General features: G+C 41.8%; 1 protein-coding gene across 9 annotated transcripts in view; it reads right to left on the reverse strand.

Annotated features, from left to right (window-relative positions):
• The window catches only part of nlgn1 (neuroligin 1), a 410233-nt gene that overhangs the window by 373463 nt on the left and 16479 nt on the right, over positions 1–20291 (reverse strand). For 7 of the 9 annotated variants that reach the window (XM_078410952.1, XM_078410951.1, XM_078410950.1 and 4 more), the window contains exon 1: positions 746–1236. The exons of 1 other annotated variant lie outside the window; for it this stretch is intronic. The gene's annotated coding sequence lies outside the window, so the exon portion shown is untranslated. Of the gene's footprint in view, positions 1–745; positions 1237–20291 lie in introns of those variants that run through there. One more of the 9 variants, XM_078410943.1, reaches the window with a different exon arrangement.

Consider the following 20291-nt stretch of genomic DNA (forward strand, 5'->3'; position numbering starts at 1 on the left):
TTTTCATTTTAAATGTAGACACAGGTTCAGCTTGATAACGATGGCAATTTCCATCCAGAAATGTTGTAATCCACAGCAATTAGCACTTCGAGTGCATTTATTAAAATGTTTGCAAAGGTACCTAAACATTGTTCGTAAGCAAACCAAGAAAATGAAAAAAATAACGGAATAGAATATTTGCATATAGTTTAAAACAGAATAGACGAAATACTGCACTGCCTCAACAATATGATCTAGTACAATTATTCTGAGGCCATATGTATTTTTTGCATATTTGTGACATCATGCCCTACTTCGATATGTAATGAATCCTCAACTCCTCTTAATTATAAGTCAATTAATATCATGTAATTTGTACGGTTCATTTTAATTAAAGCTGCTGGAAATTGATTTCGTTCCACCAATGATACAGTCGACAAAAGGTATTGTGCAATTCATACGGAAAAATAATAATAATTTGGTCCGCCAAATATCTAGACAGACGCAACGTAGAAGATGCAAGCACACACACACACAAAAAAACCCCTTCTTTATATTTTTTCAGTTTGTAAATGCAACGTTACGGCTACAATCTTATCAATTTTCGCAAACTGAATCACTGTTGATGACATATCTCCTAGATAAGGCAACTGACTGACTCACATACTAACAAGTCTGATATTTTTTTCATGGAACTATACCCACTGGACATTAGACGTATATGTCACGTATACTTAAAATGAAAAAGAAACACGAAATTATTTACCAGCGCCAGAGCTCTTACAATCTGTGAGCTTGCCAATCGGTTGGTATTTATTAGCTATTCGTGTACATGATGTGGGGGAAAAAACACACGCGACTTGCAGAATCTTCCTTGATTTTCCCCTTTCCACTCTATCCGACGACAAGACGCACTCGGCACTTTCAGCTGGAACGCAATTCAGCTCGCTACATCAAATTTGTCGAATTGTAATAGTTTTTTTCATTCACCTCCATTACAACCCAGCAGCGACCGTACTTCTATCCAGCGGGGTAATCCTGGCCACAAGGATTCCAGCAGTGCTGCTTCAACTTGGGTACCAGTAAAGCCTAATTATTGCCGCCTTCTTCCGTGGCTTCCATCCTCAGCTCAGGCGATCCGAAGGAATTTAAGGTCTTTTACGCTATAAACCTTTCACAGATCGGATGCATTTCTCGAACAGCCTCCGAAATCTGTTTTCGGTGATGAGCTTTTTGACACAGGTTCCACCGTTCGGCTCTTTTCATAGCGGCGCACGGTTACACCTAGTGGCGACCCGATACCCAACATCTCGCTCTGCCATTTTCAAGATAATTGCCTTCGCCCTTTCTTTCAATACTACACTACAGCAATACAGTCCGCAAGTTTTATTACCATACCTTGGACTTCACACATTAAAAAATAGTTCTTCAAAATCAGGTCCTAAACTAAATTTACAAAATATATATTCTCTGAAAGCCATTGTGGACTTCTTTAAATAACTCGCGTTTTTAGTGAAAGGGGAAATAAAATGGAAGTTTAGTTTAAAAAAAAAATCTTTGGATTATACCATTGACCAGTTAAAAACAAGTCAGATTAGATAGATCAATTGGGAAAATTCATCGCATGCCCTTATATATATATATATATATATATATAAGTGTAAGAAAATAACTGCAGATGCTGATACAAATCAAAGGTATTTATTCACAAAGTGCTGGAGTAACTCAGCAGGTCAGTCAGCATGTCAGGAGAGAAGGAATGGGTGATGTTTCGGGTCGAGACCCTTCTTCAGACTGAAGACCCGAAACGTCATCCATTCCTTCTCTCCTGAGATGCTGCCTGACCAGCTGAGTTACTCCAGCACTTTGTGAATAAATACCTTCGATTTGTACCAGCATCTGCAGGTATTTTCTTATATATATATAAGGGCATGCGATGAATTTTGAGGCAATTAAACAAATTACACATGCGGTAAGAATTTTTATAACTAATTGATAATTTTCTCCGTAAGGCAAATAGATTTTTATGTGAGGATTATAAATTTGAAAGTAAAGGATGACAAAGGGATTAATAATCTCACCAACACCTACCAGCTATTGATCAGAGTCAATTAACCTGATATTTTACACTTCAATCAGTTTTCCCAATGAAATCAGTGGAAAGCAAAATCAAATGGTTTGCGACATTCATAGCTGATCCAAACACATCCGTTTGCAATTGGGATGGCTAGGTTAAAAACATACCTATTTTCCCCACAAATCTTAGAGCATATGGGAGAAGGATTAAGACAAATAACAATCAAGGAAGTCTGAAGCAATTTTGGGACAAAATGGTGAATAGTGTACTCTGTGTTGAAAAATGGTAGAGATACTTGAAGTGAATCATTGGCAAATATTTTGAGTAATGCTGCATGTGTACCCAAGAAAGATGTGGAAATGTCCCTATTGCAGTTAAATGATTAAAAAAAAGGAGTTTAGAGGAAATACTAATCACTAATATCACTAATCTTTCTTTTATTACTTCATCCATGTGTTTATGAGCCTGAGCTTCCAAGGAAGCAAGTAGTACAAACCAGACACATAGACATGTGCTGAATATAATAATGCAACTCGTAGTTATAGTTTTGTAAAGTTATTCCCACTATAGTACATAACAGTGGATGTAATTAATGCACAGCCAGAAAGGCTAAGCTATTCAAGGACCATCAGCACTCATTTTAATTTTAAAGGGGCTACGATTTTGTTTTTAATTTGATGCAATTACAGAGAACATAAAATGAATTTGGTAGATGTTATACAGGTATGAAGTTTCCGAAGATACTTGATAAGTTATCACAGGAAATAAATGGTCTTTGAATTGACAGGATATAAATTGGTGTTGTGCCAAATTAGGTAGTTTGGCAAGCTGCAAGAAAGAAAACTGCAGTAGGATCTTCTTGCTCCTAAACTCAAATCCTCTCGCAATGAAGGCCAACATGCCATTAGCTTTCTTCACTGGCTGCTGTAGCTGCATGCTTACTTTCAGTGACTGATGAACAAGCACACCCAGGCCTTGTTGAACCTCCCCTTTTTGTAATCTGAGACCATTCAGATAATAATCTGCCTTCATGTTCTTGCCACTAAAGTGGATAACCCCACATTTATCCACATAAAACTGCATCTGGCATGCATCTGCCCGCTCACCCAACCTATCCAAGCCACCCTGCAGCCTCATAGCATCCTCCTTGCACCTCACACTGCCACCCAGCTTTGTGTCATTCGCAAACGTAGAGATGTTACATTTAATTCCTTTGTCAAAATCGTTTAAATTGTAAATAACTGGGGTCCCAGCACTGAGCCCAGCACTAGTTAACAGACAATAGACAAAAGACAATAGGTGCAGGAGTAGGCCATTCGGCCCTTCGAGCCAGCACCGCCATTCACTGTGATCATGGCTGATCATTCTCAATCAGTACCCCGTTCCTGCCTTCTCCCCATACCCCCTGACTCTGCTATCATCAAGAGCTCTATCTAACTCTCTCTTGAAAGCATCCAGAGAATTGGCCTCCACTGCCTTCTGTGGCAGAGAATTCCACAGATTCACAACTCTCTGGGTGAAAAAGTTTTTCCTCATCTCAGTCCTAAATGGCCCACCCCTTATTCTTAAACTGTGACCCCGGGTTCTGGACTCCCCCAACATCGGGAACATGTTTCCTACCTCTAGCGTGTCCAATCCCTTAATAATCTTACAAGTTTCAATAAGATCCCCTCTCATCCTTCTAAATTCCAGAGTATACAAGCCCAGTATACGTACTACAGTCCCGCCATATCGGGAATTAACCTCGTGAACCTACGCTGCACTCCTTCAATAGCAAGAATGTCCTTCTTCAAATTTGGAGATCAAAACTGCACACAATACCTCCAGGTGTGGTCTCACTAGGGCCCTGTACAACTGCAGAAGGACCTCGTTGCTCCTATACTCAACTCCTCTTGTTATGAAGGCCAACATTCCATTGGCTTTCTTCACTGCCTGCTGTACCTGCATGCTTCCTTTCAGTGACTGATGCATTAGGACACCCAGATCTTGTTGTACGTCCCTTTTTCCTAACTTGACACCGTTCAGATAATAATCTGCCTTCCTATTCTTACCACCAAAGTGGATAACCTCACATTTATCCACATTAAACTGCATCTGCCCACTCACACAACCTGTCCAAGTCACCCTGCAACCTCATAGCATTTTCCTCACAGTTCACACTGCCACCCAGCTTTGTGTCATCTGCAAATTTGCTAATGGTACTTTTAATCCCTTTATCCAAGTCATTGATCTATATTGTAAATAGCTGCGGTCCCAGCATCGAGCCTTGCGGTACCCCACTAGTCACTGCCTGTCATTCTGAAAGTGGCCCATTTATCCCCACTTTTTGCTTTCTGTCTGCCAACCAATATTTTTTCCATGTCAGTACCCTACCCCCAATCCCATGTGCTCTAATTTTGCCCACTAATCTCCTATGTGGGACCTTGTTGAAGGCTTTCTGAAAGTCAAGGTACACTACATCCACCGGCTCTCCCCTGTCCATTTTCCTAGTTACATCCTCAAAAAATTCCAGAAGATTAGTCAAGCATGATTTCCCCTTCATAAATCCATGCTGACTCGGAACAATCCTGTTACTTATATCCAAATGCTCCACAATTTCGTCTTTTATAATTGATTCCAGCATCTTCCCCACCACTAATATCAGACTAACTGGTCTATAATTTCCTGTTTTCTCTCTCCCTCCTTTCTTAAAAAGTGGGATAGGATTAGCTACCCTCCAATCCACAGGAACTGATCCTGAATCTATAGAACATTGGAAAATGTTCACCAATGCGTCCACGATTTCTCGAGCCACCTCATTAAGTACCCTGAGATGCAGACCATCAGGCCCTGGGGATTTATCAGCCTTCAGTCCCATCAGTCTACCAACACCATTTCCTGCATAATGTGAATTTCCTTCAGTTCCTCCGTCACCCTAGGATCTCTGGCCACTAGAACATCTGGGAGATTGTTTGTATCTTCCTTAGTGAAGACAGATCCAGCTGGTTCAACTCGTCTGCCATTTCCTTGTTCCCCATAATAAATTCACCTGCTTCTGCCTCCAAGGGGCCCACATTTGCCTTAACTATTTTTTTCCTCTTCCAAGGACCCAGGTGAGGCAGAGGTTCACCTGCACCTCCTCCAACCTCATTTATTGTATCCGCTGTTCCAGATGTCAACTTCTCTACATCGGCGAGACCAAGCGCGGGCTCGACGATCGTTTCGCTCAAAACCTCCGCTGAGACCGTCTCAACCAACCTGATCTCCCGGTGGTTCAACATTTCAACTCCCCCTCCCATTCCCAATCTGACCTTTCTGTTCAGGGCCTCCTCCATTGCCAGAGGGAGGCCCAACGCAAATTGGAGGAACAGTACCTCATATTTCGCTTGGGCAGTTTACACCCCAGTGTTATGAACATTGACTTCTCTAACTTCAGGTAGTCCCTGCTTTCCCTCTCTATCCCCTCCCCTTTCCCAGTTCTCCCACTCGTCTTCCTGTCTCCGACTAGATCCTATCTTTGTCTTGCCCCTCCCCTGACACATCAGTCTGAAGAAGGGTCTTGACCCGAAACGTCACCCATTTCTTCTCTCTCGAGATGTTGCCTGACCCGCTGAGTTATTCCAGCATTTTGTGTCTACCTTCGATTTAAACCAGCATCTGCAGTTTTTTTTCCTCATTCTCTATCCATGTCAATGCCCTACCCCCAATACCATGTGCTCTAATTTTGCACACTAATCTCTTATGTGGGACCTTGTCAAAGGCTTTTTGCAAATCCAGATACACCACATCCATTGGCTCTCCCTTATCCATTCTACTAGTTACATCCTCAAAAAAAATCCAGAAGATTAGTCAAGCATGGATTTCCCCTTCATAAATCCATGCTGACTTTGACCGATCCTGTCACTGCTTACCAAATGCACTGCGATTACATCTTTAATAATTGACTCAAGCATCTTCCCCACTATTAATGTCAGGCAAACTGGTTTATAATTCCCTAATTTTCTCTCTCCCTCCTTCCTTAAAAAGTGGGGTTACATTAGCTACCCTCCAGTCCACAGGAACTGATCCAGAGTCTATAGGACATTGGAAAATGATCACCAATGCATACACCATTTCTAGGGTCACCTCCTTGAGTAGTCTGGGATGCAGACCATCAGGCCCTGGGGATTTATTTGCCTTCAGTCCCAACAGTTTACCTAACACCATTTCCTGACTAATGTGGATTTCCTTCAGTTCCTCCCTCCCACCAGATCCTCGGTCCCCTAGTATTTCTGGGAGATTGTTTGTGTTTTCCTTAATGAAGACAGAACCAAAGTACTTGGTTAACTGGTCTGCCATTTCCTTGTTTCCCATTATAAATCCACCGGTTTCTGACTGTAAGGGACTTACATTTGTCTTCACTAATCTTTTCCTCTTCACATATCTATAGAAGCTTTTACAGTCCGTTTTTATATTCCACGCAAGCTTTCTTTCATGCTCTATTTTCCCCCTCTTAATTAACCCCTTTGTCCTCTGTTGAATTCTAAATTTCTCCCATTCCTCCGATTTGCTGCTTCCTCGGGCCAATTTATAATCCTCTTCCTTGGATTTAACTCTTTCTTGTGTTAGTGGTTGTGGAGCGAAGGCTGGAGAATGGGGTTTTAGAGGGAAAGATAGATCAGCCATGTTTGAATGGCAGAGTAGACCTGATGGGCCGAATGGCCAAATTCTACTCGTAGAACATATGAAACTAGAACACTACTATGAAAACTTGCATGGACTGAAACTAGATTGATTTGCCTTCTTTGATGCTGCAAATTATATTCTATGATATCCTATTCCTTGTGTACCTTCATTTATTTTATCAAAAAAAAGGTGATGTGCCATTACCATAGAGTTGCTAAATCAAATGTATTTGACACTGTGATCCAGATGGACAAGTAAAAGCGGCACGGTAGCGCAGCGGTAGAGTTGCTGCTTTACAGCGAATGCAGCGCCGGAGACACAGGTTCGATCCTGACTACGGGTGCTGCACTGTAAGGAGTTTGTACGTTCTCCCCGTGACCTGCGTGGGTTTTCTCCGAGATCTTCGGTTTCCTCCCACACTCCAAAGACGTACAGGTATGTAGGTTAATTGGCTGGGTAAATGTAAAAATTGTCCCTAGTGGGTGTAGGATAGTGTTAATGTACGGGGATCACTGGGCGGCACGGACTTGGAGGGCCGAAAAGGCCTGTTTCCGGCTGTAGATATATGATGATATGATATGAAACAGGATCATAATTATTCAATAAAACATGTCGTTAAAAGAGACAGCTTTCATAGAGTCATAGAGTGATACAGTGTGGAAACAGGCCCTTCGGCCCAACTTGCCCACACCAACCAACATGTCTCAGCTACACTGGTGCCACCTGCCCGCGTTTGGCCCATACCCCCACCACCCTTTGAGTGAAAAGGTTACCCCTCAAATTCCTATTAAATCTTTTCCCCTTCACCTTAAACATATGTCCTCTGAGCTTCGATTCACCAACTCTGGGTGAGAGTTTTGTGCATCTACCTAATCTATTCCTTTCATGATTTTGTACACCTCTGTAAGATCATCCCTCATCCTGCTACGCTCCAAGGAATAGAGTCCCAGCCTACTCAACCTCTCCCTATAGCTCAGACCCTCTAGTCCTGGCAACACCTTTCCTATAACATGGTGCCGAGAACTGAACACTATGCTCTAAATGTGGCCTCACCAATGTCTTATGTAACTGCAACATGACCTCCCAACTTCTATACTCAATACTCTGACTGATGAAGGCCAATGTGCCAAAAGCCTTTTTGACCACCCTATCTACCTGCGACTCCACCTTCAAGGAATCATGTACCTGCACTCCTAGATCCCTCTGCTCTGCTACACCCCACAGAGCCCTACTATTCACTGTGTACGTCCTGCCCATGTTAGACTTCCCAAAATGCAACACTTCACATTTCTCTGTACTGTATTAAATTCAATGAAGAGGCATCAAAAAGTACACAATTGAAACAATATGTGGACACTTGCCAGACACCATCCATGGCCCACATTAGCTGCAAGAAATCTCCACAAACCTATCTGAAAAAAAGAATGGATTAAATCTACTAAAGTAAAATAACCAATAAATATTGCTATTTTTCCTTTGCCAAAAAAAATCTGCAGGCTTGGAATTCCCACTTAAATCAGTGTAGTCTCCAATCCTGCACCAAGACTTGTGTAATGTTGTTATGTTTTTGTGCTGATATGTTGTTCCATTTCTCTTTTAAGAACACTATTATCTCTGAGACTGGGTAAAGTGTGGGTCTGCTGCATTTGAGGTGTGGTAATATATCAAGCAGCCATTATTTCCAATGTGCCCATTAGTGACTGTATATAATTAAACACAAATATATGGACTAAAACAAATAACTAGCTTTCACCATTGGAACAATGGAGTGGGGCAGCGGATGCGGTAGTATCTGTCACTCTTTTTTTATGTTGGAACTCTGCATTTGATAACTCATATAAATAAATAGCCTAATGGCTGAATGCAACAGTATTATCCCCCACAAAATATGTGAAAATTACTCCAATATAGAATGATAGAGATGACTAGATGTGTAAGCAATGTTATAATTTTAGCTAGTTTATGAAAAGAAGTGTACGAGAGAATAATTTAACTGAAGCATATTATAAATTAGAATTAAAGGTCACTTGGAAATAAATGTCTGTTGCCTAGCTGTTTCAATCCTGCTCAAAATAATTTGCAGCTATTATCATAAAAACTGAAAGTGCTTTAAATGCTCAGTAGGTCAGGATGCATCTGTGTAAGAGAAACAGAGTTAACATTTCAAATTTAAGATCCTGAACCAGAACTCTGATGTAAGGTTGACAAAGGGTCTTCAGCTTAACATGTTAATTCTGCTTTTCTTCTCACAGATGCAGCCTGAGCTGCTGGGTATTTCCAACATTCCCTGTAACATCTACAATATTTTGATTTGTAGTCACTGTCAGACTGATAATAAACAATTTTTCTTTGCAGTAAATTTTTAAGCCAAATAATAAAGAAGTTGTTAAATTATGGACACAATATATCAGTGGAATAAATTCTCAGTTCTCCTTGTGTTCAAACATCTATTTTTATTTTTACCTAATACTTCCCATATAATGGGAACATTTAGTTCCATTTCTGCTAGTAATATGGGAATATAATCCATGATGTCAATGTCAAAAGAAGAGGATAGGATGCAAATTCAATATTAAATCCCAAATTTTGTGCAATTGCCTTTTTGGGGGCATGGAAATGTTTTGTAAAATTTAATGATTCATTTGTGGTTATTCATCTCCCTCTAGAGGTTAAACAAAGTTGGAAGGAGTCTCCAACAATCTGTACATGATCCTTTCATTAGAAAACATTCTCATTTCTTATTTCTAACTTTATAGTGATTGTTTATGGAACATATGGGTAATGTTGAGTACTAAAGAGAAAACAAACTTCCTTTCATATTAACTTAAGACATCCAGTAGAATTACAAGCCAAAATATTCCAGAGTTTACTGAACCTACAAATATTGCATTGACAATAATGAAATCTTAAAAAGAAATATTGTCCCAAATGATTTGAAAAAAACTTATGAAAGGAATTATCATGAGAATATAAATCCCAAAATTAGTTTAAAATAAACGTTATTATGATACATTATCTCTACACACATGTTAAGTTTACCTTAAAATAAAAATGAACAAGAAGAGACTGCAGATACTGGAATCTGGAACAACAAACAATCTGCCGGAAGATTTCAGTGAGTCGAGTAGAACAGCATACATTCCTCTAGCAGATTGTTTGTTATCTTAAAATAAGCTTCCCCTTCATCCAAAAAGTTGGTGCCTCAAAACAAAAGAACTCAATTATCAGATGATTGAATTAAAAATAAAACATGTGAATATTTCCAATAATGTGCAACAGATGGATAAGATTTTCGAGCTTAAGACAACGTAGTGAGTTAAGGTGTTGATTATGCCACCTATCACCACAGAATAATTGCATATTTGCTTCTTATAAAGTGGAAAGGTGATAGGATGTTCAATTTACTTGCTGTAGCTTTACAGCCTTAACACAGTAACACAACAAATAAATAATCAATAATCAATTATACAATAAATTAATAATCAGTTATACTAAGTAATGAGGCAATAATAAGATGAAGATTTGCTAGATTCTATTAATAGAATTCAATTGCTTTCTTTCATTGATTTGTATTCCCCATTTATACTACATATCCAATACTGCTGACAATCCATTGCAAATCCAGAACATGCACAAGTCTCAATTCCAACTTCACAGGGGTGTGGCAAACTTGAAATTTGATTATGGATTATTTTGTCTATCAATACGAGTATAAGAAATGGAATCTGATGAAACATTCATTCCAATTCTGAAAAATTGCTGCTTGAATTATTATGTATTTCTTGAATTTTGTGTTGTCATGTTAGAGTTCCAAAAATTGCAGTAGTTTGCTTTTCAGTCCTTGGATGGAGTGACTCCTTGCCCAAGGCTGTGATCAGTTCAGCAAGGATCTGCAGGGGCACAATATTCCTTGCTGACAGGAGGACCACACCTGCTAACGAGACCAAGTGAAAATAACTGGACTTAACTAAGGCAGAGCGTTTCCCTCACTCCTGGATTCTGTACTGCAAGTGTTTTAATTACCTCAGCAGACCAGGGAAGGTGACACAGTGAGACATTTACCAGCAACTGGTGCATGTTTTTTTCCCTTTTTTCAGATTAATTTTGGCACATCATTTGAAAGCCAATTGGCCTTGCAGTATACTATCCCATTCAGTCTAAGCATTCACTCACATCCTCGTCATATCTTCATGTTTAACTTCATGTTATGGCATTGCTGTAACAATCTTCTCAACATCATTGTATAAAAATGTTTGCCATCTATCAATGCAACATCTGCCATTACTAACTTAATTGATATCTTCCTTCCATGCTTGGACATGGGAATACATAAAACCAGTAAAATACTGAGCAAAGAAGATAGACTATAGAAAGAAAGATGCTGAGTAACTCAGTGGGTCAGGCAGTATGTATGGAGCAAATGGATAGGTGACATTTCAGGTTGTGATTCTTCCTCGATTATAGAAAGAACACCTCTCGTACATTTTTGGAATGTACGTTTTAAAATCTTAACAACAGAGAGGAGTTAGTTGTGGTTTATTGGGAAATATAATTAAAGGCTTAATGGTGGACTGTGAACAGCAAGCATTAAAATAAATAATGCATCATTTTTTTTTAAATCCTTTAATGTACAAAAACGAAAAACCATTTATCTGTGGTTGACAAGAGAAATTAAGTATAGTATTAAATCGAAAGAAAATGATTATGAAATGACTATAAATAGCAGTAGTCCTGAGAATTGGGAACAGTTTGGAACTCAATAAAGGTGGATAGAGATATTGTTTTAAAAAAAGACAAATGAAAATATGAGAAAGATTTGCAAGAAACATTGAAAACAGACTATGAGCTTCTTTGGCTATGTAAAAAGGAAAATAATAGCAAAGGCAAATATGAGTTCCTTAAAGAGAGATAGGAGAATTTATTATGGAGAATAAGGAAACAACGGAAGGATTAAACAAGTACTTTATGCCAACCTTCATGGAAGATAAATGCCACATATCGAGACCTAAGGGTTAAATGAGAATAGAACAGAAGGAAGTAAGTATTAATATAGTAGTCAACTATACCTGAACTATACCTGAAGAAGGGTTCCTACCTGAAACATCACCTATTCCTTTTCTCCAGAAATGCTGGCTGACCCGCTGAGTTACTCCAGCATTTTGTCTATCTTTAGTATACCTGAACTAACTTTTTTCTGTTTTTCAGTTCTGATGATGCGTCTCAGACCTAAAACATTAACCATTTCTCTTTCCATAGGCAGTGGAGGCCAGTTCGTTGGATGCTTTCAAGAGAGAGCTGGATAGAGCTCTTAAGGATAGCGGAGTGAGGGGGTATGGGGAGAAGGCAGGAACGGGGTACTGATTGATAGTGATCAGCCATGATCGCATTGAATGGCGGTGCTGGCTCGAAGGGCTGAATGGCCTACTCCTGCACCTATTGTCTATTGTCTATTGTCTATTGTCTACTGCCTAACCTGCTGAGTTTTTTCCAGCACTTTCTATTTTCATTTCAGACTTTCTTTTTTTTAATTTTCAAAGTCAATATTTTCAGAACAAAGTAGCCCACTTGATTGGCACATTATCTGCCAGACTCAACATTTATTTTCTCCATTGGTACACCATGGGTGTAATATGCATCATCCACAAAATGCATCACTGTCATTCATCTTGGCCAGGCTAATAGACCTCTAACTCAAAGAAAGACAATGGTTGCAGTTGCATGGGTACATTAGCATCTGAAGTTTCCCTCCAACCTGCACATTTTCCTGATTAGAAATGAATGTTAATGGTTCCTTCATGGTTCGAAATACTGGAACTCCCATCCTTGTGGAGTACCGTAACCTGAAAAATTGCAGCAGTTTAAGAAAGTGACACACCGCCAGATCCAAGGGTGATAAAGTTAGTCAGTAAATATAAATTTAAGTACTTTTTGTTACATTTTACAGTAAATATTACATTTTCCAGGAAACCCCATTTGTATTCTGTATATGAAAATAAGATAAACAAAAGTGTCCTTTCCCAGCTGTACAGCTAGAAGTATGCAAAGCACTGCCAGCAACTATTCCTAGGATTCTTATATCATGGCCATCTACAGAACCCTGATTCAAAGCACCAAGGCAAATTCCTTGTATGTATACAGACTTGCCTAATAAAATTGCTAGTATTTTAATTTTTCCCCTTCTCAGCAACCAGGAAATCAAATAATTCGCTTCCAAGTTAAAATTTATTAGTATTCCTTTCAATTTATTACAGTGTATTCATTGTCCATAACACTGTCTCTTCTACATCGAGAAGTTCATTGCAGATTGGTATTGTTTTGTGGAATTCTTTAGTTAATTTTCCAAATATAAAAATGAGTTCCCATCAGTTACATTCATCGTCATACTTTAACACCAATGCCCCGTTCCTCTACTTCCCACACAGTTTTAACAATGCCCAATATTAATTTGTACACGTGAGAGGGGAGGAAACTCAGCCGATCATATGCAGGCCAAAGATGGGTTAGTTTACTTAATGGGACTACCAGGTCTTACAGCATTTCAAAGTGCCTATCCAATTACTTTCAAAATTTAACGAGAAATCCTATGTCGTCCACTATTTCAGGCAGGGCCTTCCAAACCCCATCTCTCTCAGTAATAATGTTCCTCCTCATTTACCACCTAACCCTTCCATCATTGATTAAAGTCTGTGCTTCATGTTCATTGTCATTCACTATAACTGGGCACACGAAGAATCATTTTGTGGAGAGTCCAATGGAATGCATCCTCTCACTCTCCTGCACTAAAAATTATACTCACAGCCATCCAATATATCACTCACTCATTTGAAGTGCATCACAAACAGCCTTTGTACATCAACCTTAAGTGTAATGTTATGGTGAGAATTTCATAGAGTACTTTAGTTTTAGTCTAACGAGTGTTGTATAGAGTTCTGGAGAAAAAAAAACACCCATCTACACTTACATTATATGCATCAGCCACTTCTTCTTCATGTTAAATTCTAATCCTGATGAAGTGGCTTTGCCTTGAAAATATTACTCTGTTTCTCTTTCTGGAGAGCCCCCTGACCTTCTGACTGTTTCCTTCATTTCCTGTACTTAAATCCTTATCACATTGTTTTTAAGGTTTGTGGACATTTAGTCCTTCAGTTTCTCCATAGATTTACAGCAATTGCCAACTTTTTGAGTTCCATTGTTTTGTTTGGCACTCATAACTCTTCCTCCCTGCCCACCAACAGAAATGCTTACATCCCTCCGGACCAAACTCCATTCAGTACTTTTATGACCAGTCCAATGAGATTTACAAAAACAAAAATTGAGTTAATTTTCCACATCTGAAACCCTCAGTTAGTATGGGCCTCACCAGTTGAATGGTTCCAGCATTTTCTATTTTATTTCAGATTTACACCTATAGTTTTATTTATTTTCAACATCTTCCTTTAGTCTGTAGCTCACTTCCTTGCCATTCATTACCTGTACACTTCTTAATCATGCCCTAACTATTTAAGTTTAAAATATCTGAAAGGAAGCATGCAGGTACAGCAGGCAGTGAAGAAAGCCAATGGAATGTTGGCCTTCATAACAAGAGGAGTTGAGTATAGGAGCAAAGAGGTCCTTTTGCAGTTGTACAGGGCCCTAGTGAGACCGCACCTGGAGTACTGTGTGCAGTTTTGGTCTCCAAATTTGAGGAAGGATATTATTGCTATTGAGGGCGTGCAGCGTAGGTTTACTAGGTTAATTCCTGGAATGGTGGGACTGTCATATGTTGAAAGACAGAAGCGACTAGGCTTGTATACACTGGAATTTAGAAGGATGAGAGGAGATCTTATCGAAACGTATAAGATTATTAAGGGGTTGGACACGTTGGAGGCAGGAAACATGTTCCCAATGTTGGGGAGTCCAGAACAAGGGGTGTGGCTTAAGGATAGCGGAGTCAGGGGGTATGGGGAGAAGGCAGGAAGGCAGGAACGGGGTACTGATTGAGAATGATCAGCCATGACCACATTGAATGGCGGTGCTGGCTCGAAGGGCCGAATGGCCTCCTCCTGCACCTATTGTCTATTATCTATCAATTCATTATGTAATCTCAAAAAAGCAAGAAACCTGGGTAGGAGCTCTGCAAACATCTCTCTGCAAACTGCTCTCCAGATTTGAAAAGACGATTATCGTTTGTTTATTCCCTTTGCACTAGTTTTGTATAAAACATGCTATCTCTATCCTTATGTTATCTCCTCAAAGTTCAACCAATAAATCGTTCACCGGCTAAAATCGGTTATTGTTGATTAATACTGTCATTCAGAATGCTTTGTAATAATTTGCCCACCACCAAAGGTAGGTTATTTTAGCATAGAAACAGACCCTTCAGCCCATGACAACCATCGATCTCCCATTCACACTAGTTCTATGTGATCCCACTTTCTCATCCACTTCCTATAAACTAAGAGCAATTTACAAAAGGCAGTTAACATACATACCCGCCGTCTCTGGGATATGGGATGAAACTGGAGCACGTGGAGGAAACCCATGCAGTCACAGGGAAAACGTGCAAACTCCACATTGACAGTATCCAAGGTCAGGATTGAACCTGAGTCTCTGGTGTTGCAAGGCAGCAGCTGTGCCAATCTCCGAGAAGGAATGTCTTTAGACAATGATGCAATTTTAGCAGTCCTCTATTTTTTTTTGTCTAATGGCGCTGATGATGGCTGCCATGGTGTGCTGCTCCTTGCTGTTTTGTATGTACTTGTTCGTTTGTGTTGTCTGTGGAAATCCCACAAAGATCACTTTCATGAGAGAGGTGCTCCTTAACACCAGACATACCGTACCTTCAAACATTGTTCCGCATTTCTCTCACTTGCTGGATTATTTGGACATACTCGTCGGCGGGGCTGTGGCTGCATTCAAGGTCTCAAAACGGAGGAGGACCCGTGGGAAGCGCTCTGGAGCACTCACCCGACTCCGGCAACGAGGATTACGCACACCGCTCAAGAGTATATTCCTTGCAAATCTACGTTCTCTCAACAACAAAGTGGACAAACAGCAACTCCTGTGCCATACTAACAAGGACTTCTGTCGAGCTGCTGCCCTGTGCTTCACCGAGACCTGGCTGTGTGAGTCGACCCCGGACAGCGCGCTGCAACTGGCTGGCTTTCAACTACACAGAGCGAACCGCGACACAGAGGCAGCGGGAAAATCAAGAGGAGGTGGAATATGCTTACACACTAACCAGGACTGGAGCAGCGACATCACGGTACTGTGTGACTTCTGTTGCCCAACCTAGAATCTTTCTTTATCAACTGCAAACCCTTTTATTCTCCGGGAGGATTTAGATAGTCACCCTAGGCCTGCACTTCATCCTCCAGCACCTAGACCGCAAAGGGACCTTTGCCAGGATTCTGTTTGTGGACTTTAGCTCTGCATTTAACACCATTGTGCCAGAGCTACTACACTCCAAATTCTCCCAGTTGACTGTGCCTGAACCCCTCTGTCAGTGGATCATCAACTTCCTGACAGACAGGAAGCAGCATGTGAGGCTGGGAAAGCACATCTGGGACCCACAGACTCTCAGCATAGGAGCACTGCAAGGCTGCGTACTCTCCCTTCTCCTTTACTCTCTCTTCACCTCCACAGACTCCTCTGTCAAGCTCCTCAAGTTTGCGGATGATACAACCTTGATTGGACTGATCCAGGATGGGAAGGAATCTGCCTACAGACGGGAAGTGACACAGCTGGCGTCCTGGTGCCATCGCAACAACCTGGAGCTCAATGCTCTTAAGACAGTGGAACTAATTGTAGACTTTTGAAGAGCTCCCCCTCCCCTCCCCCCACTCACCATCAACAACACCACAGTCACATCTGTGGAGTCATTTAAGTTCCTTGGAACCATCATCTCCAGGGACCTTAAATGGGGGCCACCATCGACTCCACAGTTAAAAAGGGATTAAATGTACCTACTTTCAAAAATGCTAAACGGTTTAATATTACTGTCCAGTATTTCATAGAAACAAAGAAAAATAGGTGCGGGCATTCGGCCCTTCAAGCCAGCATCGCCATTCATTATTATCATGGCTGATCATCTAAAATCAGTACCCAGTTCCTGCTTTTTCCCCATATCTCTTGATTCCTTTATCCCTAAGAGCAAATCTAACTCTCTCTTGAAAACATCCAGTGAATTGGTCTCCACTGCCTTCTGTGGCAGAGAATTCCACAGATTCACAACTCTCTGGGTGAAAAAGTTTTTCCTCAACCCAGTCCTAAATGGCCTACCCCTTATTCTTAAACTGTGACCCCTGGTTCTGGACTCCCCTAACATCGGGAACATTTTTCCTGCATCTAGCTGGTCCAATCCGTTAAGAATTGTATATGTTTCTATAAGATCTCCCCTCATCCTTCGAAATACCAGTGAATACAAGCTTAATCGACCCATTCTTTCATCATATGTCAGTCCCGCCATCCCGGGAATTAACCTGGTGAACCCATGCTGCACTCCCTCAATAGCAAGAATGTTCCTCCTCAAATTAGGAGACCAAAATTGCACACAATACACCAGGTGCGGTCACACCAGGGCCCTGTACAACTGCAGTAGGACCTCCTTGCTCCTAAACTCATATCCTCTTGCATTGAAGGTCAACATGCCATTAGCTTTCTTTACTGCCTGCTGTACCTGCATGCTTACTTTCAGTGACTGATGTACAAGCACACCCAGGTCTCATTGCACCTCCCCTTTTCCTAATCTGACACCATTCAGATAATAATCTGCCTTCCTGTTCTTGCCACCAAAGTGGATAACCTCACATTTATCCACATTATACTGCATCTGCCATGCATCTGCCCAACCTATTCAAGTCACCCTGCAGTCTCTTAGCATCCTCCTCGCAGCTCACACTGCCTCCCAGCTTTGTGTCATCTGTAAACTTGCGAATGTCACATTTAATTCTCTCATCTAAATCGTGAAAATATATTGTAAATAACTGGGGTCCCAGCACCGAGCCTTGCGGCACCCCACTAGTCACTGCCTGCCATTCTGAAAAGGACCCGTTAATTCCTACTCTTTGCTTCCTGACTGCGAACCAGTTCTCTATCCATGTCAATACCCTACCCCCAATACCATGTGCTCTAATTTTGTACACTAATCTCTTGTGTGGGACCTTGTCAAAGGCGTTTTGAAAGTCCAGATACACCACATCCACTGGCTCTCCCTTATCCATTCTACTTGTTACGTTGCACCTGGTACATTGAACTTTCACATTGTTCCTAATTGCAATGTCCAAATTTGCCCTATTTCTTGCCAATAGCTATTAAGAACATACTTAGAACAATACTTACTGTCAGTTTCTAATACTCCAAACTGCTTCCTTAGTTATCCTCAGACTTCTTAAACTATTTTAATAAAATATCAACGATTTGACTTGGCAATTTCTTATGCATTCCCTTTGAAACCTCAATTCCCCTTCTGATATTACCTTTGCATGTTCTATACTTCTCTGAGGTTTATATTGAGTCTGACAGCAAATTACCTTTTTTTTTTTTTAAAACCTAACCCTAAGAAGTCTCCTGGATGGCGGCGCCTAACGGCAGCGGCTGACTAGCAGTCTGTCCGTCTTTTTTTTTCTTTTTTTGTTGTGTGTCGGTGTTGGGATGGTTTTTATATATATTTTTTTGGTTGTGTATGTGTGGTAGGGGGTGGTGGTGTGGGTGGGTGGGTGTGGGGACTTTTCTCTTCCTCACGGCGCGGGGTGCGGCTCGGCTGCGGGGCCTAACATCCCCCGGTGCGGCTCGGCCGCTGGACTTTACATCCCCCGGTGCGGCTTGGCCGCTGGACTTAACAGTGTCCGGTGCAGCTCGGCTGCGGGGCTTAACACCGCCCGGTGCAGCTCGGCTGCGGGGCTTACACCGCCCGGTGCAGCTCGGCTGCGGGGCTTAACATCGCCCGGTGCAGCTCGGCTGCGGGGCTTAACACCGCCCGGTGCAGCTCGGCTGCGGGGCTTAACACCGCCCGGTGCAGCTCGGCTGCGGGGCTTAACACCGCCCGGTGCAACTCGGCTGCGGGACTTAACATCGCCCGGTGCAGCTCGGCTGCGGGGCTTTACATCGCTGGTGCGGCTCGGCTGCGGGACTTGACATCGCCCGGTGCGGCTCGACCACGGGGCTTAACATCGCCCGGTGCGGCTCGGCTGCGGGACTTTTCACCGCTGGTGCGGCTCGGCTGCGGGACTTGACATCGCCCGGTGCGGCTCGACCACGGGACTTAGCTGCGCAAGGCTTGGTCGCGGGCCTTTCATCGCCCGGTTCGGCCGCGAGACATTTCAGCGCCCGGTGCGGGGACTGTGCAGGTCGGTCGGGGACGAGCTGTCTGTCCGTGGGCGTGGGGAAGAGAGTGGAAGTTTTGTTGCCTCCATCACAGTGAGGGGGTGTTTGGAGTCACTGTGATGGACGTTTGTGTTGGGGTTATGTGTCTTTGTGTTCTTTTTTTTCTTTTCTATGACTGCTATGTAGTTTCGTTCGGTACTTCGGTACCGAACGACAAATAAAGCTCTGATATACTGTTATACTGTTATCCTTGATGTTTCTTGAAATCCTGGTCCACCATCCATTTTCTTTGTGGTATTTTATTGATTCTACGCCGTTGTAATTGAATGCCTCCCAATGCTCAAACAAATTTACCTTCAAGCTGCTGTTTCAAGTCCACTTTTGCCACATCATAACTCTGCTTTATAAAATTGACATTTTCCAATGGGGATTTTTTACCTCTGGTCTCTCTTGGTTCATTTCCAGAACGAAATGAGTAATGATCTTTACCTTAAAAGACATTTTCACTGATACCTCTTTTCCCTAAAGTACCTCATATCTTAAAGCTAGGTCGTCCTTAAATACAGGAGAGGTGCCAGAAGACTGGAGGGTGGCAAATCATAATCATACTTTATTAGCCAAGTATGTTTTGCAACATACGAGTAATTTGATTTACCATACAGTCATACCAATAAAAAGCAAGAAGACACAAAAAATACATTTTAACATAAACATCTACCACAGTGACTCCTCCACATTCCTCACTGTGATGGAAGACGAAAAAAAAGTTCAATCTCTTCCCTTCTTTGTTCTCCCGTGGTCGGGGGCCTCGACCCTTCCGTTGTCGGGCGATCTTGGCTCCCCTAGCTGGCGGTCAGGCCCTTTGCATCGGGGCAATCAAGCTCCCGCGTTGGGGAGAATTTTAGCTCCCCGCGCCGGATGATCGGACCCCGAGTTGGGGCTGGTCGAATCTTCTGCAACTTTGGAGCTTCCCGACATCAGTATCTATCCGAGACTGCGAGCTCCTCGATGTTGAAATTCTCTTATCAAGAAAGGCTGCAGGGAAAATGCTGGGAACTCTAGGCCGGTGAGCTTAACATCTGTAGTTGGTAAGTTACTGGAGAGTATTCTGAGGGATCAGATATACAGGCATTTGGATGGGCAAGGGCTGATTAGGGATAGTCAGCATGGTTTTGTACATGGGAGGTCGTGTCTCACAAATTTTTGAAGACGTGACCAAAAAGGTTGATGAAGGCAGAGCTGTAGATGTTGTGTACATGGACTTCAGTAAGGCGTTCGATAAGATTCC

Source organism: Rhinoraja longicauda, chromosome 13 (genome assembly GCF_053455715.1).
Source record: "Rhinoraja longicauda isolate Sanriku21f chromosome 13, sRhiLon1.1, whole genome shotgun sequence".
Lineage (NCBI taxonomy): Eukaryota > Metazoa > Chordata > Chondrichthyes > Rajiformes > Arhynchobatidae > Rhinoraja > Rhinoraja longicauda.